Raw genomic sequence first — 19577 nt, 5'->3', positions numbered from 1 at the left:
CTGCCATTATGTGCAATCCCCCTGAAAGAAAGGTTGTTTTATCTTTTGATGAATTCACTCACCGATTTGAAATGTTTCTTTTTATGTTGGTAGTGTTCTTTATTTTGAAGTCAACTTAGATATTAATTAGCACTCAGTTTTCTTAAGTGTTTACATTGAATATCTAAGAATGTTTGTTGTTGATTGCAACAGGACACAGATTGCATAGTCTATTTATTTAGATGTTAGACTCCTGAATATCTTAGTTATTTTTACTAATATTTTACTTATTTTAAAAAATATTTTTAGTTGTAGGTGAACACAATGCCTTTATTTTTATTTATTTATTTTTATGTGGTACTGAGGATCGAACTTAGTGCCTCACCTGGCTAGGTGAGCACTCTATCACTGAGTCACAACCCAGCCCTTACTTAGCTATTTTTACTTTACTAACTCATAAGAAAAAAAAAAAACACAAAGCCTTCTAGTGATTAATATTAGTTGTAGATGCTCCTTGCCCTTGGTGCATAGTAAAACCCTTCCTTCTACTGCAGGGATTCCTAACTGGCCTTCTTGACCCTACCCTTACCTCTTCAATGGAATGACCAGAGTGACTTTTTAAGTGTTAAACCAGGTCGTTTGATTTTCTTCCTGAGACTGTATAGTGGCATCTCATCTTACCCAGGAAAAGCCAAGTCCTACTTAGAGCCTGTTGCTCCTGCCATGTCATTGTCCTCACTGTCTTCCTCTTTCATTGGCTGGCCTCAGCTCCACTGATCCCCTAACTATTCTTTGAATACATCAAGCTTTCTTTTTGGCTCAGGGCCTTTGCACTGCCCAGATCATTCTATGCAGGTGTCCGCTGCTGAACTTTCTCCCCTCAAGTCTCTGTTAAGATGTCATCTTCTCAGTTTGCTCTTAGGATTTTAGTCTTCTTCCTCCCCATTTTTTTTTTTTTTTTTAACCCTGCCTTAGTTTTCTCCATAGCACTTTTTAGCACTTGGTTTGTGTTTCTTGTTCATCTCTTTCATGTGGAGTGTAAACTTCCTAATTGGAGAGTCTTTGAAGTGTTTACTGCTAGAATATCTAATACCTAAAATAGTATGTGACACACAGTAGATATGCAATAAAATTTGCATAATAAATGAGTGACTGCAATCTAGAGTTATCATACCTGGGCTAAGGTTTCTAGATGACAATGTTCATACGTATCACACAGAATCCCTTAACATTTCTAATATGCTGTGGTCTGGAATAGCATTTACTCTATGGCTTGGTATTTTTATCCTTTATCCTTTGCAAATCCTTAGTTCTCCAACTATATACTTAACTTATTTTTTTGACAAGTATTTCTTGTATCTGCTCTGTACTGGGTGCTATGTCTAGATACTGCTAAAAAGTGGTTAACAAACAAATAAAAATCCTGCTGTTAAAGTGTTTATATTTGAATGAAGAAGATTGAAATAAATGAAAATTATTTCAATAAATGAAAAACACCATGAAAAAGTAATTTTATGAATAGAGTTTGAATTGGTTTGGGGCCAGTGTTGCTGATAAGAAGGCTTTTTGAGGAGGTATCATAGGAGCTGAAAGTGGAGAGAAGGAGCCAGCAGCATAGAGGAGGTGTTTGAGGCAGTGGAAAAGGTGGTGAGTGGCCTGCACTCTAGGACAAGAGGGCTTAAGTGGCTGCATATACACACAGGTGAGGGCGAGTGAATGGGGAGAGTAGAAAGAGAGAGTGGAACCATTTGAAGTGCAGAAAGTAAGCAGAGGAATGATTGTGAAGTTTATAGACTGCAGTATCAAGTTCACTTTTTATTTCAGTTGAAATGAGAAGCCAATGGAGCAACATCTGATTTACATTTTATAAAGATCCTGGCTGCCTGGGAGTTGTTGTGTCAGAGAGTAAATTTATTTTGGGTTCCTGTTAAGGTCTAACAGAGTTTTTAGTATAATACTTAATTTTTATTGCCATTCATAAAACTAGAATCTTTCATTAAATGGTTTTTAGGAAAATCTCAATTATTGAATAAACAACAGCATGTGCTGTGGATGTGAAAGTTAAAAACAGAGAGTGAATTAGTCTGAATATTTTTACCATTATAACCTATAAGAAATGAACATTGTTGGATTATAACATCTTTTTTATGAAGTAGGAAATTGCATTTTCAAATATTATAGGGTAGGGAAATGAGTAGATGGTTAGACATTAGAGATTCAACTTTATGAATAAGGATATTGTATTCTCTCTCTAGGGTAGAAATGGCAAACTCTTGGTGTAAGGATCCTTGTAGGTAAAACAAAGCCATTTCCAAGCCTGAAATACTGACTTTGTAAATTGTCCTTTTCCTGCCCTTCCCATTCTAACCAAGAGTGATCTTAGAGATGGGCCTGAGACACCTGGTATATGAGTTAGTATAATTCCAGTGGCTTAGGATCCATGATCTCTGCCCTTTCTATTCCAGATACCATAAAGTTTAAAATGCTTAGTTTTTCTTGAACTTGAAGAGTCTCATGTGGTGTAGAAGTTATAGCAGTTCTAATATTTTCCAGCTTCACATAACCATAATTTTTTGAGAAATACTTTATAGCAGTAAAATACAAGTTTCCTTACTCAGTTCTTATCTGCATTTCTGCTTTTATTTATTGATTTTGTTTTGTTTTTTATTTCTAATCCAATGAGGTCTAGAATGTGAATGGAGAATCCTAGTATGATTTTATGTTTTAGAAAAAAAAATAATAGAGTGAAAGTGGTGTCATGTGTGTGTGTATATATATATATATATATATATATATATATATATATCCAGATCTCTCTTCATGGACAGGAAATTAACCATTTAGCTTCTGATGCAAGTTCTGCATTCCTGTTACTTCTGTCACTGGCCAGCCCTGGTCTTGGCATTTGCCTCCAGTGACTGCTTAATTTAGTGAATTCCACACACCTTCTTATCATTCACTCATGGTGAGATTTTAGAGTGATGTGTATTATTTCCATGTTACAGATAGGGATGAGAATGATCAGAAAGGTTACTTTGCACAGCATCTACCTGATGGTAAATGACACAGCTGCAATTTAAACCCAGGCCTTCCTATTCTGATGTGTGTCATCTTTTACTGATACTCGGGTTGTTTCTCTATCACAGCTTCTTCAAGAAATGAGACTGATGGTAGGATCTGCCTCATGGCCTGCACAGTGGCCCTCTGAGAGAAGGGTAGCCTCTATGAGGGGAGTCATCCTTTGTCACTTATACTGTGCTAAGGCCCTTGTGACAAATCTCCCACTTTTTTTCTCACAACACTAGCTGTGTCATAGAGCCCTTTGAATTAGGAAGTGTGACAAACTAAAGCCATGCTATCTTGTTGGAGTGTTTCAAGGAAATGGGACCAAATTCACTAGGAAAAATGTCAAGACTATGTCTCACTTTTTGATTTGTTCATGGCAAAGCTCCAAAGCCAGTGCTTCTCTAGCCATGGTGCTACCCTGTGAAGGCAAATAGCATAGAGCCAGGCAGGCCTTTTTATGGGAAATGTCATCATTTTTATAGACCTGGCCCTTGACGTGGTCAGGTTTAGCAGCTTACTTGAGACCACACAGGGAGCGGAGCTGCAGGAACAGCTGGCAACAAAGCTTCCTCCTTCCAGCCAAATGGTCTTTTCCCTAAAACCATCTACCTTCCCTAGGAAACTAGTCTTTTAATAGCATCTACCCTCCACCAAGAACCTGGGCCAGAAGATGAATAGAGACATCCTTTGAATCCTCCTTTCCGCTCAGTGTTTCCACTTGGTGAGCTGTGTGGCCTCATCTCTGGGATGAGTCAGTAACATGGAGTGCTTTCACATGAGGGTGGAGAGGAGCCTCTGGCATCCATGCCTGATACACCTCCCAGTACATGCAGTGATGGGAGCAGTCATTACAATGGATGTTTGAGTTTGCTAATTGCATTTCTTTAATGCAGAGCTTATTGGTTCTTAATGGAAGAGATTAAGAGAGAGGAAGTTTCCTCTTCTAGAGAGGGTGTGGACTGCTGCTGAACTCCAAGGTTCACCTCCCCAACCCATTTACTAGTTGAAAGGCTTAACTTGTTCCTGGCTTTTTTGCAAGTATGCATTTAGAATCAAGTTTTATGTAATCATCATTACCATTATCATTAGAATTGTTATGCTTCTTGTCTAATGCACCCTAGTTCTTAGGTTAGTAAGTTTGAAAATAAAGTTTTCATAAAACTTTGGTCACCCCAGGATTCCTTTATTCCTCTTGGGAATTCTTTTGGGGAGCATAATATTTATTTAGTTATCTATTTATTTAAGATGGGGTCTCTCTGTGTTGCCCAAGCTGGTCTAAAACTCCTGGGTTCAAGCAGTTCGTCTGTCTCAGCCTCCCAAGTAGTTAAGACTACAAAATGTGTGCCCCCAGCTGCACTGGGGATCATAATTTTATATCAGAAGGTCGAAAAGGTTCGTGTTCTGCACCTTTCCTCTTAGTGACAAAGTGTGCCTGTTTTCAAACTGATGTCTCTAACTACATATTACCACCTTGTTGACAGTTAAGGCAACACCCTTTAGAAGTTAAATTTGCTGTGTCCTGAACTGCCCAGAACTGGGCAAGAGGTAGGTAAACCATGGGCAAGCTGAAGGTTTGATCTACTGTTCCTTTTTATTTATTTTGGATTCACTGTTTAGTGTAGGTGTCAAGTATTGTTGAAAAACATAAAAAACAGCTCTGAAGACCAGCTATGGTAGATTTTTAGGTGTGCTTTCCATACTTAGAAACTGTGTAGTTTTTAAAGTGCTCTTGAGTGATTTGTGCCTTGTGACCTACACTGTTAACTATATTTTGGTAAATGTAAATTCCTCCTGTTCTTGACACTGAGTCCAATACAAGGTTGAATCCAATACAAGGTTGGGTGCTTAGCATAAGGTGTTTATCAGTGCAGTGAGGGAAATAAACCACCAGATGGCTCAAGTATATAACATCTGCATTTTTTTAGTCCTTAATTACACTTGAGTTTTGCCATTGCTGTGTACTTCACAGAGACCATTTAGTATATGTCATTGTAAGAATTTATTTTTTTCATACAATTTTTGAGTAAATGCTAAGTAGAAGGTTGATTATTCTTAATCACCACTGAATAACATTTAAGTTTTTGGACACTGCTTTTCTTAGAGTAGTATAAAAAGCTTGGACATTCTTTCTTTCTTTTTTTTTTGACAATTGTCATCTTGGAATGTTGTATATTTTACTTAATATTTATGTATTTATTTTGACATATACTTCCCACAGTTGCAAATAAATTAATAGATGCCTAATTGTCAACCTGGTTTATTCTTATTTTTATATCTCTGTTGTTTAGAAAATAGAGAAGATGCATAATCAGTAGAAATCAACATGTAATTTATATGGACTTACTATTCCCCTGAAATAATTTAAAACCCTTTTTATTTTATTCCATGAAAAGGAAATTGCTTTATAGCTTCATACATACTTACATGAAAAAGACTAAAATGCCAGAGTATTTACTTTGTTTTAGAATACGTTTGCAGTGAAGTTCAGGTGAATCACCCCTGTTCCCATTAGCTGACCAAGATACAGCATTGTAATTTTTGTTCTCATACTTTTTTTGTCTTTCAATCGTAGAGTCCCAGACTTAGATTTTTTTTTTCCTGACACGCTTAACACATAAGGGAAAAATAAATACTTATTTAGAAATTTAATGTCTTTTTGCTGCAGAATTTTCAGATAAAGACATTATCACTTCTGTTAGAAGAAAAAAGGAAAAGAAAGTGAAATTTGAATCAATTTTTTTTGTGTTAATTCTAGTTCAAGATATTGCTGGACCAAAAATAAGATGTTTTTAAAAAGCATGTTTTAAAATTATCTTGATTTTATTTACTCTTGTTATTTCTATGTAAGTATAATTACCACCAGAAGGAAAACCAAAGTCTTTATTGATATTATTAAAAATAATGTTTTTCTTTTTAGCAAAGTAAAGGCTGATAATTCCACAGGAATGATTGTGGCTAATGGAATAGCATTTATTGAACCTTGCTACTGTATACTTGGCAGAAACAGTGCTACTGTGTCTGAAATTCTTGATATATGTTTACTTGACTATGCTAATTTCCCCCATTATGTGTAGTTAGCCAAGTGGTAACCAAGAATTCTAAACAATGGATCTTTGTTAAGGTCTTAATTTTTGTCAAGGAAATTCATGTGATTTTAAAGAACTTTTACTGAGGTGAACTTTGTAGGTAAAGCTGTTTGGATTTCCCTCTTTCCTCTGTAATTAGGATAAGTGTATATGGCACTTTCTAATCCTAGTTACCTTTTACTTGTGTGTGGCTTGGTATAAAAATGGAATCTTTTTTGTTATAATGATAAAGAGATTAGAGATGTGAAACATGTTGGTTTATGAAGGAATTAGCTGGGCATGGTGGTATATACCTGTGATCCCAGTGACTTGGGAAGCTAGACAAGAGGATTGCAAATTTGAGGCCAGCCTTAGCAACTAAGCAAGGTTCTAAACAATTTAATGAGACCCTGACTCAAAAAATAATAAGGACTGAGGATGTGGCGCAGCGGTAAAGCACCATCAAGTTCAATTCCCCAGTACCCACCTCTCCGCAAAAAGATGTAAAATTGGTAGAAAATGCTTAAACATGCAATTTAATGTGATAGTACTTTTAGCTGTAATGTTTGTTTCTTGGTTTTAAACTATATAGGGGTGTGTTGGTTTCTTTAAAATATGTTTAGGCTAGGAGTGTAGCTCAGTGGTAGAGCTCTTGTCTAGCACATCAAGCATGCATTGATTCTCAACACTGCAAAAAAAAAAAAAAAGGATAAATAAAAATAAAATATATTCCATGAGGAATCGACCTTGTTCTTTAAGGATAATGAAATATATTTCCCCATATTTTTCTTATTTCTTCATTGCAAATATTTTAATGCCATTTCTTCTTGTTTTAAAGTTCTTTTCAGTGAGTTTTAGCATGTTGTTTCAGAGATTATTGTGAATTTAGAAGTAAAGTTGGAACTCAAAAAGAACTCCAATGTAGAATATAGAGGCCTTGATCAGCAGACACCTTTCCCTCCTGCATACACTTGAATGCGCAGTCCAAATTGCTGACAAAGCATAGATTAAGTCAGGATTTCCTGGGGCATGGGAACTACCTGACTTGACTTGCATCATGCTGAATCGAGAAAGATAGGTAATATTTATAATGCCTATAGCACTTTCATTAAGCTTCCACAATTCCTGCTGTCCATGTGTCCATTTTGTATTTGCTATCTTTATTGTCTTGATATGAAATTTGTGTATAACCTTGCAATTACACATATTATTTAAAATATCCATATAATGGTTTTGTTAGAACAACAACAACAAAAAAGGGGGGAGAGAGTCCTCTGTCCAGAGCACTCACATTTCATTATATAGGTGTGTGGATGCTGCCACACTGGACCATTTGGTAAGCCACTCATGGGCCTGTATCTGTCTTACGGGCATGTGACACTTCAGTGAACACTAGTGGTGTGCTTTTGGTGTCATTGTTTTTTGAAATGTTCAAATTTGGTTAAATTTGGAACAACGTAGTAGTCCTTTTTGCCACATACTTTGCAACACATAATTTATGCCTGTGTTAAAACTGAGTTAGGTTTTATGCTTAGACAATTATAAACAGGATTTTTACCCACAGGATTCTCCAACAGATCTTAAAAAACTTGTAGGGAATTCAGGACAGTTTTTGGTTGAGTACTGTCCTTGGCATCATGGGACCTGTAGCTTTCCTGATCTCTACCCACACAGTGGAAAAGGAGATAGAGTTGTGGGAGGACTTGGAGCCAGAAATCCAAATATGTGCTGAAGTTATTCCACTAGCAGCCCCAGTGATCCTGATAACCCAGATGCCTCCCCAAACTCCCCAAACCCTCCTTAGGCTCTGAGAATGGGGACTGTGAGAGTCATTGGTTAGGTTCTCACAAATTATTCAGCTGTGCTCATCCAATGTCACCATTAAGAACTTTTCTTGAGACCAGTTGTGTTGGATGTTGGAGAGTAGAAGGCGAGCGGCACTTGTTTCCTTCCCCAAGAGATGAGTCTTGTGTGTGATGAAAAAACAGAGGGGCCACCTCAGGGAGTGCAAGGTGATTTGGCCACATGTGGGATTCAGGGAAAAAAATCATTTTTGAGTCATTGCAAAGGTGACCTGTTTCCCAGCTCTCTTTACATCCTGTCCTGTATCTTGGCCATCCCTTGGAGTTCCGGCTAAGAGCATGCTGCCCTCAGGAAGCACGGGGTGGGAATTGTAGTTCTGCTCTTTGACAAAGCCTTTATGCTTTGAGCAGAAACTTGATTGCTAGAAGTGGGGATCATGAAATTACCCACATGATAGGATAACCAAAAATTAAATGAGAAATTCCGTGTAAAGAGAGAACAGTGTCATATGTAGCTAGTGTGTTGTGGTGTATATGTGTAATAAGAATTGTTATGCATTCCGCTGTCATTTATTTAAAAAAAATTAAAAAAGAGAGAAAACAGACAATGAATAGATGGGGTTAAGGGTATTCTAATACTAAACTATCATTGCTCAATTATAAACATAAAACACAAAATTCCCATAGTTTTATATTTCACACTTACTCTTTTCCCCCAATCTTCGGAAATTTTCTTCAGACATAAAATATTGTGCTTTTAATAAAAGTTGCAGATTGAATCTTTTCCATTGCCTGAGTTGCCTTCCTGAGCTTTATGCCATCACCTCTGTGAGGTGGAAAAGGAGATAGAGTTGTGGGAGGACTTGGAGCCAGAAATCCATTGAAATATGTGCTGAAGTTGTTGACATACATAAAAGGTTCATATTTGATTACACAGTTATCTCACAAACTCACTGAGCTCTATCATTTAAAACAAAGCAATTTCTGAATGCACACTGTCATCAGTCCTAGTGGTTGTGTTGTCTTGGCCACAAAAAGCTTCAGCAGAATCGATCTCTGTGTTGTAGTAGTTGGTACTTGCAGACCTCAGCCATCAGTTATATAGTAGAATATCAAAGCCATTCCCCATAACCAGTGGAATACAGACTGAGAAGTAATTATTTTCAGATGTGAAAGTATGTTTCCAATCCTCCAGAGAGGTATAGTTTCTCATTCTGCAAATGCTATCAAAGTGAATATACTCTGAAAGTATATTCAGACTGTAAAGGGAGGAGATTATGAACTGCAAAGTGAGCAGAGTGCCAAAGAGCAGTGGCTCCCACTCTTGGCTTCTAAGTCTATGTATTCCTGGGCTCTGTCCCAGATCTACTTAGTCAGGATTTCTTAGGTTGGGGCTTGAGGGGGATCTGTGCTTTGATCAGGTTTCCCAGTTGATTCTGATAATCATATGGATTTGGGAATCACCATTATGGATTAGAAAATTAATGCTCAAAAATATAAGGTTTCATTGCCTTTCTGGTTGTCCATTTGATGTCTACCTGGATGCTCTCCCTGAATCTCAACGTAAAATGATAAAAACAGGTAAACTGAAACCCTGTACCCCTGACCACCCTCTTCCCTTACTCCACTCCTAGTTCTGGTCCCAAGAATGTCTTTTGAATGTCCTTTGAATGTCTTTCTGCCTCTTTTTCTCTCTCGGACAAATCACCATGTTCTGTTTCTGTATTTTTCTCATGTACACTGTCTCTTCCTTTCTGTTATTTTCATTAACTCCTCTGGGCTTTTTCAGGATTATTGATATTACTGGATTTAGTCTTCCCCAATCAGTTCATATAATTGTGAGATTTATTTTGATAGAGCTCAGACTGGTATTGTGAGTTAAATTCTCTAACCCAGTAGTCTGACCCTACCACACCATCATCCCAGTTCTGTCTTTTCTATGTATTGCCAGCTTTGGTAGTAATGGATGATAGACTGAACTCTTACCCTGCTTCAGCTTTCTCCAGTGCCCATGTTGTTGCATCTCTGTGTGGGATTCTCCCAGTTAAGCTTTGCCTGTTTCTCTCTTACCATTCCTTCTAATACAGCTCTAATTCATGTTCAGATGTACACTTGGCCACCTCTCAGTCTTCTACCACAGGTTGCAGTTAATTGAGTAGTGATGTATCCTTATGATTAGATCTTTAGATTTAGTTTTCTGCTCTTTAGTAATTGACTATGTTGAGAACTCTTTTAATAATAATCCCTTTGAATAAAACAATATAATTAGATGTTAAACTCCTTGAGAACTAGGACTTATTATCTTCATATTCCAGAAGCACTTGTGATAAGCAATAACTGTTTTATTCTTTTTTTAAAATTTATATATGACAGCAGAATGCATTACAATTCTTACTACACATATAGAGCACAATTTTTCATATCTCTGATTATATACAAAGTATATTCACACCAGTTTGTGTCTTCATACATGCACTTTGGATAATAATGTCCATCACATTCCACCATCATTTATAACCCCATGCCCCATTCCCTTCCTCTCCAACCCCTCTGCCCTATCTAGAGTTCCTCTATTCTTTAGCATTAAAATTTCCCGGAAAATATTCAGTTGCTACAAAGAATAAGAGTTAAAATGTTAACTACTTTTTCCTGCCTCAGCACTTTTTTTTTTTTTTTTTGGTCTCAAGGGGAGGTTGCTAATGTGACTAGCATAGAGTAGTTTTAGATATCTCAGATGAGGCAACCAGTGAGATTAAAAGAGAGTTCTCAATATTATTTTTATAGGAAACTTTAAATTACCTTTGGATTTGGAAGCAGGATGTTAAATAAAAAGGCTAAAATGATTTGTTTGTTCATTGATGAGTTAGCTAGATTGGACTGTGTCTGAGGAGAGAATTCAGAACATTCAGGTAGAATAATCAGTTTTCTACTTTAGTTGTCTCTGGTGCAGGAGCCTTGGTCACTCGTGTTACTCACACATTTTAAGGCCTCCCTCTTTGGAAAGGGACCTTTTGCATCCAAGAATGCTGTCAGCCCAAAGAGAGAAACACCTGGAGTGGGTAGGGAATCAACTCTTATATTATTTATTTTTCTTTTTAAAATTTTTTATTTGTTCTTTTTAGTATACATGCCAGTAGAGTATATTTTGACATATTATACATACATAGAGTAAAAGTTCCCATTCTTGTGTTTGTACATGAGGTGGAGTTAACACTGGTCATGTATTCATATATGAACATAAGAAAGCTTTGTCGGATTCATTGTACGGTCTTAGGAAAGACAGTTCTCAACGTAGTCATCTCTTTCCCATCCGTGCTCCCTTTCCTTCAGTCCCCTTTGTCTAATCCAGTGAACTTCTTCCCCTGTCCCCTTTGTATGTTAGTATCCACATATCAGAGAGAACATTCAGCCTTTGGAGTTTTAGGATTGGCTTATTTCACATAGCATGATAGTTGCCAGTTCCATCCATTTACCTGCAAATGCCATAATTTCATTCTTCTTTAAGGCTGAGTAATATTCCTTTGTGTATATATGCCATATTTTCTTTATATACTCGTCTTTTGAAAGTCACTTAGGTTGGTTCCATGGCTTAACTATTGTGAATTGAGCTGTTATAAGCATTGAGGTGGCTTCATGATGATAGTATGCTGATTTTAAGTCCTTTAGGTGTATGCTGAGGAGTGGGATAGCTGAGTCAAATGGTGGTTTTATTCCAAGTTTTCTGAGGAATCACAATACTGCTTTCCAGAGTGGTTGCACAAATTTGCAGTCCCACCAGCAATATATGAGTATAACTTTTCCCCCACATCCTCACCAACATTTATTGCCATTCTGACTGGAGTGAGATGAAATCTCAGTGTAGTTTTGACTTGAATTTCCCTAATTGCTAGAGATGTTGAACATTTTTTTCATGTATTTGTTGACTGATCATATTGGTTCTAATCATTTCTATCATAAGCCGAAAGCTTTTCAAGGAGACTGCTTTTACTTTTCTGTATTCTTGGGCAAATTTATTCTGGGTTTTGATTTCTGGAGCCTTAGAGGCAAGAATGAAATAGTGATTCTGAAATGAGAGTGCTAGTTTGCATCTAGTTTTCTGCTCTTCAGTAATTGACTATGTTGAGAACTCTTATTAATAATGATCCCTTTGAATAAAACGTCAGCTTGAAAACCATTGTTCATTCCTTTCTAATGTGGGCATTATTTTATATGGGCTACTAAAAATAAAGGCAGATAAGAATCACAACTCAGGGTTTAAGTTTTACTTGTTTGACCTGGTATCCTAGGCAATACTTTATTCATTGGAAACCCAAGCATTGTCTTCTGGAAATGGACATTGTGATTGTACCACCCTCATAGGATAGGATCTCATGGCTTATTAAATGAAACCTTGCATAGCAAGCATGGTATCTCTCATGATACAAGTATTTTCTACACAGAGCACCATGACACACATTTTGTGCTTTTCCTATTTTATATTTTGTTTAACAGGTTGGTACCTCTCCAAGGAGCAGCTTAGCCTACCTGGATAAGATTTAAGCTTGTGACCATGACTAAAGGGGGTCACAGGTAAATAAAATCCACAAAACTATGAATGATTGTCAAACAAAAGAATAGAATTCATGCCCCAACCATGTCACAGGTGTTGCTAGTCACCATGACTTCCTTCTAGACCACTAAGGTGGAGATGAAGCAAAATCTGAAGATATGGAGAGGCCCCTCATTGACTGGAGACAGGGATACTTCACTAGTTGACTGATTGAAGGTTCCTTTTTTCTCCCCTGCTGCAGAAAGGACCAGCTGAAATAAACTTGTTTATTTATTTCTTTTGTGACCTTGGTTCATGAATGATGAGTATTTCTGGTTCCAGTGATGTCATTGTAAAGGCTATAAGCAGAAATGATATAGAAGAAAACAAAGTATGATTGCCTAGAGAATAGCAGTTGCTTAAGATGTTTTAATGATCTGGCAAAGTGTCTAAATCATTTGTTTTTAAACATACAGTATTACTAATATTTAATGATAGACTTCACTCTTAGTTGAAAGTATCAAATTGATCACATGTATAATTATATATATATAAATATATATATGTGTGTGTGTGTGTGTATACACATACATACACTTATTAATGAAAGGTGGCAAACACCCAAATAAAGAGTCTTTTAGCTTCCCATTTGGCTATAAATGTCAATGAGAGAGTTTTAGTATATACCCACTCAGTAATTTCAGTCCCTTGTCTTGCTCAGCAGATCTACAAGTCAAACTATGTAGGTGGTTGTGTGGTTTTTAGTCCTTGTTTGACAGAATGGAGTTTTCCTTTAAATTAATAAACAAAGCTAAACAGTGGTCTTCGGTGTGGATTAGAGCAAATCCTTGAAGTCAGCTGGAAGGGATACCAAATTTAGAGATGAAGTTCTTTCTACCATGTTTAATTTATGATGGGAAGACTAACTAGCACATTGTTTATATAGAAGTAACTATAGGGCTTGTTAAAGATTTCCTCTCCCTCCAGGTTGCTTCAGATATTTTAGAGTTTTAATGGAAATCCCTTAAAAATGCCCTTGGCCTTATTTTGGGAATTGGATTAATTGAATAGATAGTCTTATGTCAGATTCCATTCATTGGCACTTTTGCTATTTATAAGGGATAGGCCTGCTTCTTGATTGAAAAAACACAAACATCTTTAGTGATTTTTGAATCTCTATGCAAGCAGTATTCTAATAACATTGCGTATTAAAGCATTAAACCATTTTGAAAATGAGCAGCTTTCATTTTCCTACTGTCCTTTTGCATTTCCAGTATGCACACTTCTTTTTTATCTGGCAAAGTTCATTGGTTCCTAATGTCATTTTGGCTTCATTAGATCCACCTGGCAGCTTTGGTGACTTAAAACCTGACCAAGGTGGACTCACTGGTAAGAATATAACACTATATTTAATAGAATAAAATTCTAACAAATATTAATTTTTTTAAGATAATAGTAAACATCACTATTTGTAAAGTGGGAATAATAACAATATAGAGTTTTGGGGAAGTGGTGAGCTGGATGAATGGGAGTGGAAGGAATGTCAGCATGTCCTAGATACTTTGGCTACAGTCCAAGACCTGGCATATATATATATATATATGTGGGGACCAATGTGTTTTGAATGGGAACATCATTTTTAATGACAGCTAATGAGGCCCAAGGAAATTTGGGATATGTACTTAATAGGTATAATATCATCTTGGCCCTGGATTGGCAAAGTTGAGGTATTGATTATACCTTAGAAGAAATTCTGAGTATTTCTAAACTATTGATTGGGATGTAGTTGAGGGAACTTGCACACTGGATGGGATAAAACCAGCAGGACAGACTTAGTATACAACTTGCTGATTAGTTGTGGAAAATTAGTTGTGGCTATTGTGATATCATTATTGGCTATAGGCATTGGGTGAAGATGTTTAATTCTTTTACATTGTTGAATTCTTAAGGTTGGTATCTGGATATGGACATTGATTTAGAAAGGATTATTTCATCAAAATATTATACTATTATATAAAGAATGTACAGTGAAATGTTGCAATACTTTTGAGGAACAAATGATGGTATACATGAACTTAAGAAGTTCTGTGCTGAATCATATCCATAGTTTGTCTATTTTATTCATTATGAAGCTCCAGTGCCCAAAACAGGGTCTGGTGTAGATCAATATATAAACCAATGGTAATTATAGAGTATGCAAGTGCTCTAAAGGGAATACTCTAGGTGGCAAACTGGAATAGTGTAATAGTTTGATCTGGTAGTTGCACTACTTCATAGTGGTTGGCACTGACAAACACATAAGTGAGAGACTCTTATTGTCATGTGATAGAGAAATTTTTTGACCATTTTTGCTCATCATTTACATTTTGGGCTTGTGTTTTTCATATTTTTCAGCAGCTTGGGAGGCTGAGGCAGGAGGATTGTGAGTTCAAAGCCAGCCTCAGCAATGGCAACATGTTAAGCAACTCAGGGAGACTCTGTCTCTAAGTAAAATACAAAATGGGGCTAGGGGTGTAGCTCAGTGGTTGATTGCTTCTGAGTTCAATCCCTGGTACCCCCTAAAAAAATCATTTTAAAAGAAAATTATTTTTCCTATAGTTTTTATAAAATAATAGTTCTATGATAGATTGAAAATGCAAAAAAAAATAATTAAAAATAAATAAAAAGGGTCCTTTGTCACAGCTAGTTGAAGAGGCACTGTGCTATTGAGTAACACGCTGGGAATGAAATGGATGGTAGCTAGGTCAGGGACACCTCTGAAGATGAGATTTGACATTAGAGAAAAACTTTTTAAGGCAGAACAAATGAAAGTGCCAAGGCATCAAGGCAGTAGAAAACCTGGTTAGTGTGTTCAAGGAACAGAAAGAAGCCGGGATCATAAGGAGTAATAACAGTGATGGGAAAGGTGGTAGGGAGGCAGGTTGGCAAAAGCCAGATCCTCCAGGCGCTCATTGACTTTGACATGAGTTAGGGTATTGTTCTGAGTGGTCATTGTTGCACACTTTTGCTAATAGGGTGTCAAGAGTGATTGAAAATTAGGAGGCAATTTTATTTGTTTAGGCAAGAGATGGTGGGGCAGAACAGATGGAGAAAATAGACAAATTTGTACATTTTGAAATTGAACTGATATAATTTGCTGATGGGCTGATTTCAGGAGTGAAAAAAAGGATAACTATTAAGTGTTTGTCCTAAGTGTTTTTCCTTGGTCATTTGCATGAATAGAGATACCATTTGTTGGGGGAAAGAGATGGGGGAGAATGAAAAGAATTGAGAAGCTAGTAGTTATATTCCTTGTTCTTATGTGCCTTTTTAAAGGAATCCTTTTAAACATGAAATTTCATAGATCTGTCTTATATCCTATTGGTACAGATGACTTGGAAAGGAAATACCTAATGAAAAAGGCATCTTGGGGTCTCTAATGGGTTCTTATGGGTTAAATTGGAGAAAGAAATCTCATTTATCAGGTATTTTGGAAACTCTTAGAAACATTCTTGGAATTAATGTGAGGATTTGTTTGTATTAGCTGTTATTTATTCCAAAGTGACACCCTGCTCTGTATTTATTTAGGAATCATTTATGTCATAACTCATTCCACAAAAGAATAAACTAAGTAGTGAATTCTAGATAGGTATTGTGGGCTATGTATAGCATTATGACAAATTGTCCTTTTTTTAACCTAATGAGAGGAAAAGGGAAATGTTCAACTTTTGACATTACCTTTTAAGTACTTTGTGTTCCAAATTATTTTTATCTTTGTCGATATCTTTTTTTTTTGTAAATTCAAAAGATGAAAAGATGAAGATTTATCATCAAACATGGAATTACCAAGTGGACTAAGCCCCTGGTCAGGAAAATAACTGAGAAAACAGATTAGTTCTGGTGTCTACCTTTTTTTCTGGAGCATTAGAGTCACTCCAGAAAGAGCAAGGCATTTTTAATTTGGTGTGGTCTTCTTTATTTTTTTCTTTATTTCCCTGAGAGAGGTCCTTTTATATTTTTAACAAGTGTATTATACAGGTGTAAATCTTTATCATTTAAGTACCCAAATGTCAAGCCAATCCCCATCTCCTTTTCCCACAACATAAAATATCATATGATACACTGTATTAATTTTAACAATTAGTTAAAAATACATAGTTAAGATGATTTCAGGTTCAAAGTCATCAGAGTACCAATTTAAAATAATTTTCATAAACGTTTTGATAAAAGCCATAGAAACAGTTGCCACATTGTTCAAATGCTCAAAGGCAAGACTTCTGATGAAATCCAACTAGTCACATAAAATCAATAGAGTATCATAGAAATAAAGCCAATATGACTAAATCCTGAACAGAGCACATGAAGTATCTCATGGTTCAATACAAACCTATTTTAATAAATAAAGAAAATAGGTGACTGAACTTTGAGAGAACATTCAGATCTCTATGAACAGGCCATCAGTTCTCTTGGAGAACTGAATGTTCTCCCAGAGTTCAGTCACCTGAGTAAGTCTAATTCTACAGCCATGAAGTTTGTAGCCATCATGCCAGGTTATACCTCAACACCAGCTGCCACATGACAGATGAGTTCATTCTCATAAAGGTCCTATTTATCACCCTTGGGAGTCATCTTCTCTTGGCTGTGCTTGGCAAACACGCTTTTCAGCTTTGCTTCTGAAAGTAACAACCCTCAGGACACATTCTCCAGAGTGAGCTTTTGGTCCTCAGGTTCTCTCTTTTTCATAAATGCATTTAGTAGCATTCTCCAAAATGTCTGCCAATTCTGTGACCAAGTTTTTCCAGAAACTCTGGATTCCAAATACTTTGGTGTCTTCTACGTATCTCTGGGTTCATCTCCTTATGTTTTCACAGTCAACTGTAGCTCTCTGGTATGTATCTCATTGTTCAATCCTGGACTTTCTCCTCCAGTTTTACAAGTTTTACCTTTAAGGATCATTTGGCAAGATGGGGCCCAAGCTCATCAGGAGGGTCCTCAGAGCTGAAGTCCTCACCAGCAGTTCTTGAATGGTAGTGCTTAAAGGATGCAGCGATCCCTTGCTATATGAGGCCAAGAGTCACTGTACCTGTTGCCAAGTTGTTCAACTCCTTTGATATTTTGAAATATGCCTTGCCTTGAACAGCCCCTGGTATCTCTGCTTGTGCTGGTAACCAGTTTTATCAATCCTCTTAGATTCTCTCCTGCAACCCTCAGCAGTCCTACTTTAGTACCCAACTTGCTCTCACTTAGACAGACCCAGAAGAACTGCCTGGTCAATCCACCTGAAGTTAGCCTGTGCTTCACAGTTGGCTCTTGTCAGAAATTGTGCTGCTATAATGTATCTTTTTTTTTTTTTTTTTTTAAGCTTTAAGTATAATCACATGGGTGAATCACCTTAAATTTCAACATAAATCAAATGCATTTCTGTATATCAATGACAAATCCTCAGAAAGGGAAATGAGGAAAACTACCCCATTTTCAATAGCCTCAAAAAAATTAATACGTGGGAATCAACTTAACCAAAGAGGTGAAAGATCTATATAATGAAAACTACAGAACCATAAAGAGAGAAATCAAAGAAGACCTTAGAAGATGGAAAGAGCTACCTTGCTCTTAGATAGGTAGAATTAATATTATCAAAATGACCATATTACCAAAAGCACTATACAGATTTAATATAATTCCAATCAAAATCCCAATGGCATACCTCATAGAAATAGAAAAGTCAATCATGAAATTCATCTGGAAAAAGAAGAGATCCAGGGCTGGGGATGTGGCTCAAGCGGTAGCGTGCTCGCCTGGCATGCGTGCGGCCGGGGTTCTATCCTCAGCACCACATACAAACAGAGATGTTGTGACCGCGGAGAACTAAAAAATAAATATGAAAAAAAGAATTCTCTCTCTCTCTCTCTCTCTCTCTCAAAAAAAAAAAAAAAGAGAGATCCAGAATAGTTAAAGCAATCCTTAGCAGGAAGAGTGAAGCAGGTGGCATTGCTATACCATACCTTAAACTATACTACAGAACAATAGTAACAAAACAGCAGGGTATTGGCACCAAAACAGACTGGGAGACCAATGGTACAGAACAGCGGACACAAAGAATAACCCTCAAAATTACAATTATCTTATATTAGACAAAGGTGCCAAAACATACATTGGAGAAAAGATAGCCTCTTCAACAAATGGTGCTGGGAAAACTGGAAATCTATATGCAACAAAATGAAATTAAATCCTGTCTCTCACCATGCACACAGCACAACTCAAAATGGTTCAAGGACCTAGGAATAAAACCAGAGACCCTGTGCCTAATAGAAGAAAAAGTAGGCCCTAATCTTCATCATGTGGGATTAGGCCCCAAATTATTATTAATAATTATTAGTCTTCCTTAATAAGACTCCTTTGGCACAAGAATTAAAATCAAGAATCAATAAACGGGATGGACTCAAACTAAAAAGTGTCCTCTCCCCTACTCTGCCCAGCAGATCAGGTTGTCTTTTCATCTGACTCTGGGTTAAGCCATTATGTGGTTTCCATGAGTTTTTCTTCCTAGTCTAGTCTCAGTTGTTTTACCAGACATTCTGTTTAGAACTTGATTCTTTAATCTTTGTCTCACTTTATGAATGTGTCCACTTCACAGATGAATTGTAGAAAAGGGAAATCACTTAGTTGAAATAACATAGCTAACAAGAGCGCAAACCTCTTGTTAACCATTGTTAACCATTTTTGTATTTTTTTTAACCATTGTTGTATTGCATTAGGTGCTTGAAATTCTGTTGACAGTGAAAAACAGAAATTTGGATAACATTTTAGGAGAACTGGCAGTATGTAACTCATCAAGTAATAGACTCAGAATTTATCTGGTTTTGAATAAGAGAGAATTTTTTCTAGCTACTCTTCTGACAGAGGATTAATATCTAGAATATACAAAGAACTCAGAAAACTTACCACTAAAAAAATGAAATAACCCAATTAGCAAAAGGGCAAATTACCTAAACATTTCTCAAAAGAAGAAATACAAATGGCCAACAAATATATGAAAAAAAATGTTCAACATCCTTAGTTATAATGGAAATCAAATCAAAACTATACTGACATTTTATTTTATTCCATTTAGAATGGCAGCCATCAAAAATACAAATAATAATAAATTCTGGAGAGGAT

At 36.5% G+C, this 19577-nt stretch overlaps 1 protein-coding gene and 1 pseudogene across 1 annotated transcript in view; one reads left to right on the top strand and one right to left on the bottom strand.

The window, feature by feature from the left end:
* Positions 1–19577, top strand: part of Gmds (GDP-mannose 4,6-dehydratase) — a 642352-nt gene that overhangs the window by 51138 nt on the left and 571637 nt on the right. The gene's annotated exons all lie outside the window — the stretch shown is intronic.
* Positions 16917–19577, bottom strand: part of LOC143401698 (grpE protein homolog 2, mitochondrial-like) — a 52003-nt pseudogene continuing 49342 nt past the window's right edge.

Source organism: Callospermophilus lateralis, chromosome 6, assembly GCF_048772815.1.
Source record: "Callospermophilus lateralis isolate mCalLat2 chromosome 6, mCalLat2.hap1, whole genome shotgun sequence".
In the NCBI taxonomy this organism is placed as follows: Eukaryota; Metazoa; Chordata; class Mammalia; order Rodentia; family Sciuridae; genus Callospermophilus; species Callospermophilus lateralis.
This window is presented reverse-complemented; position numbering and strand designations above follow the sequence as displayed.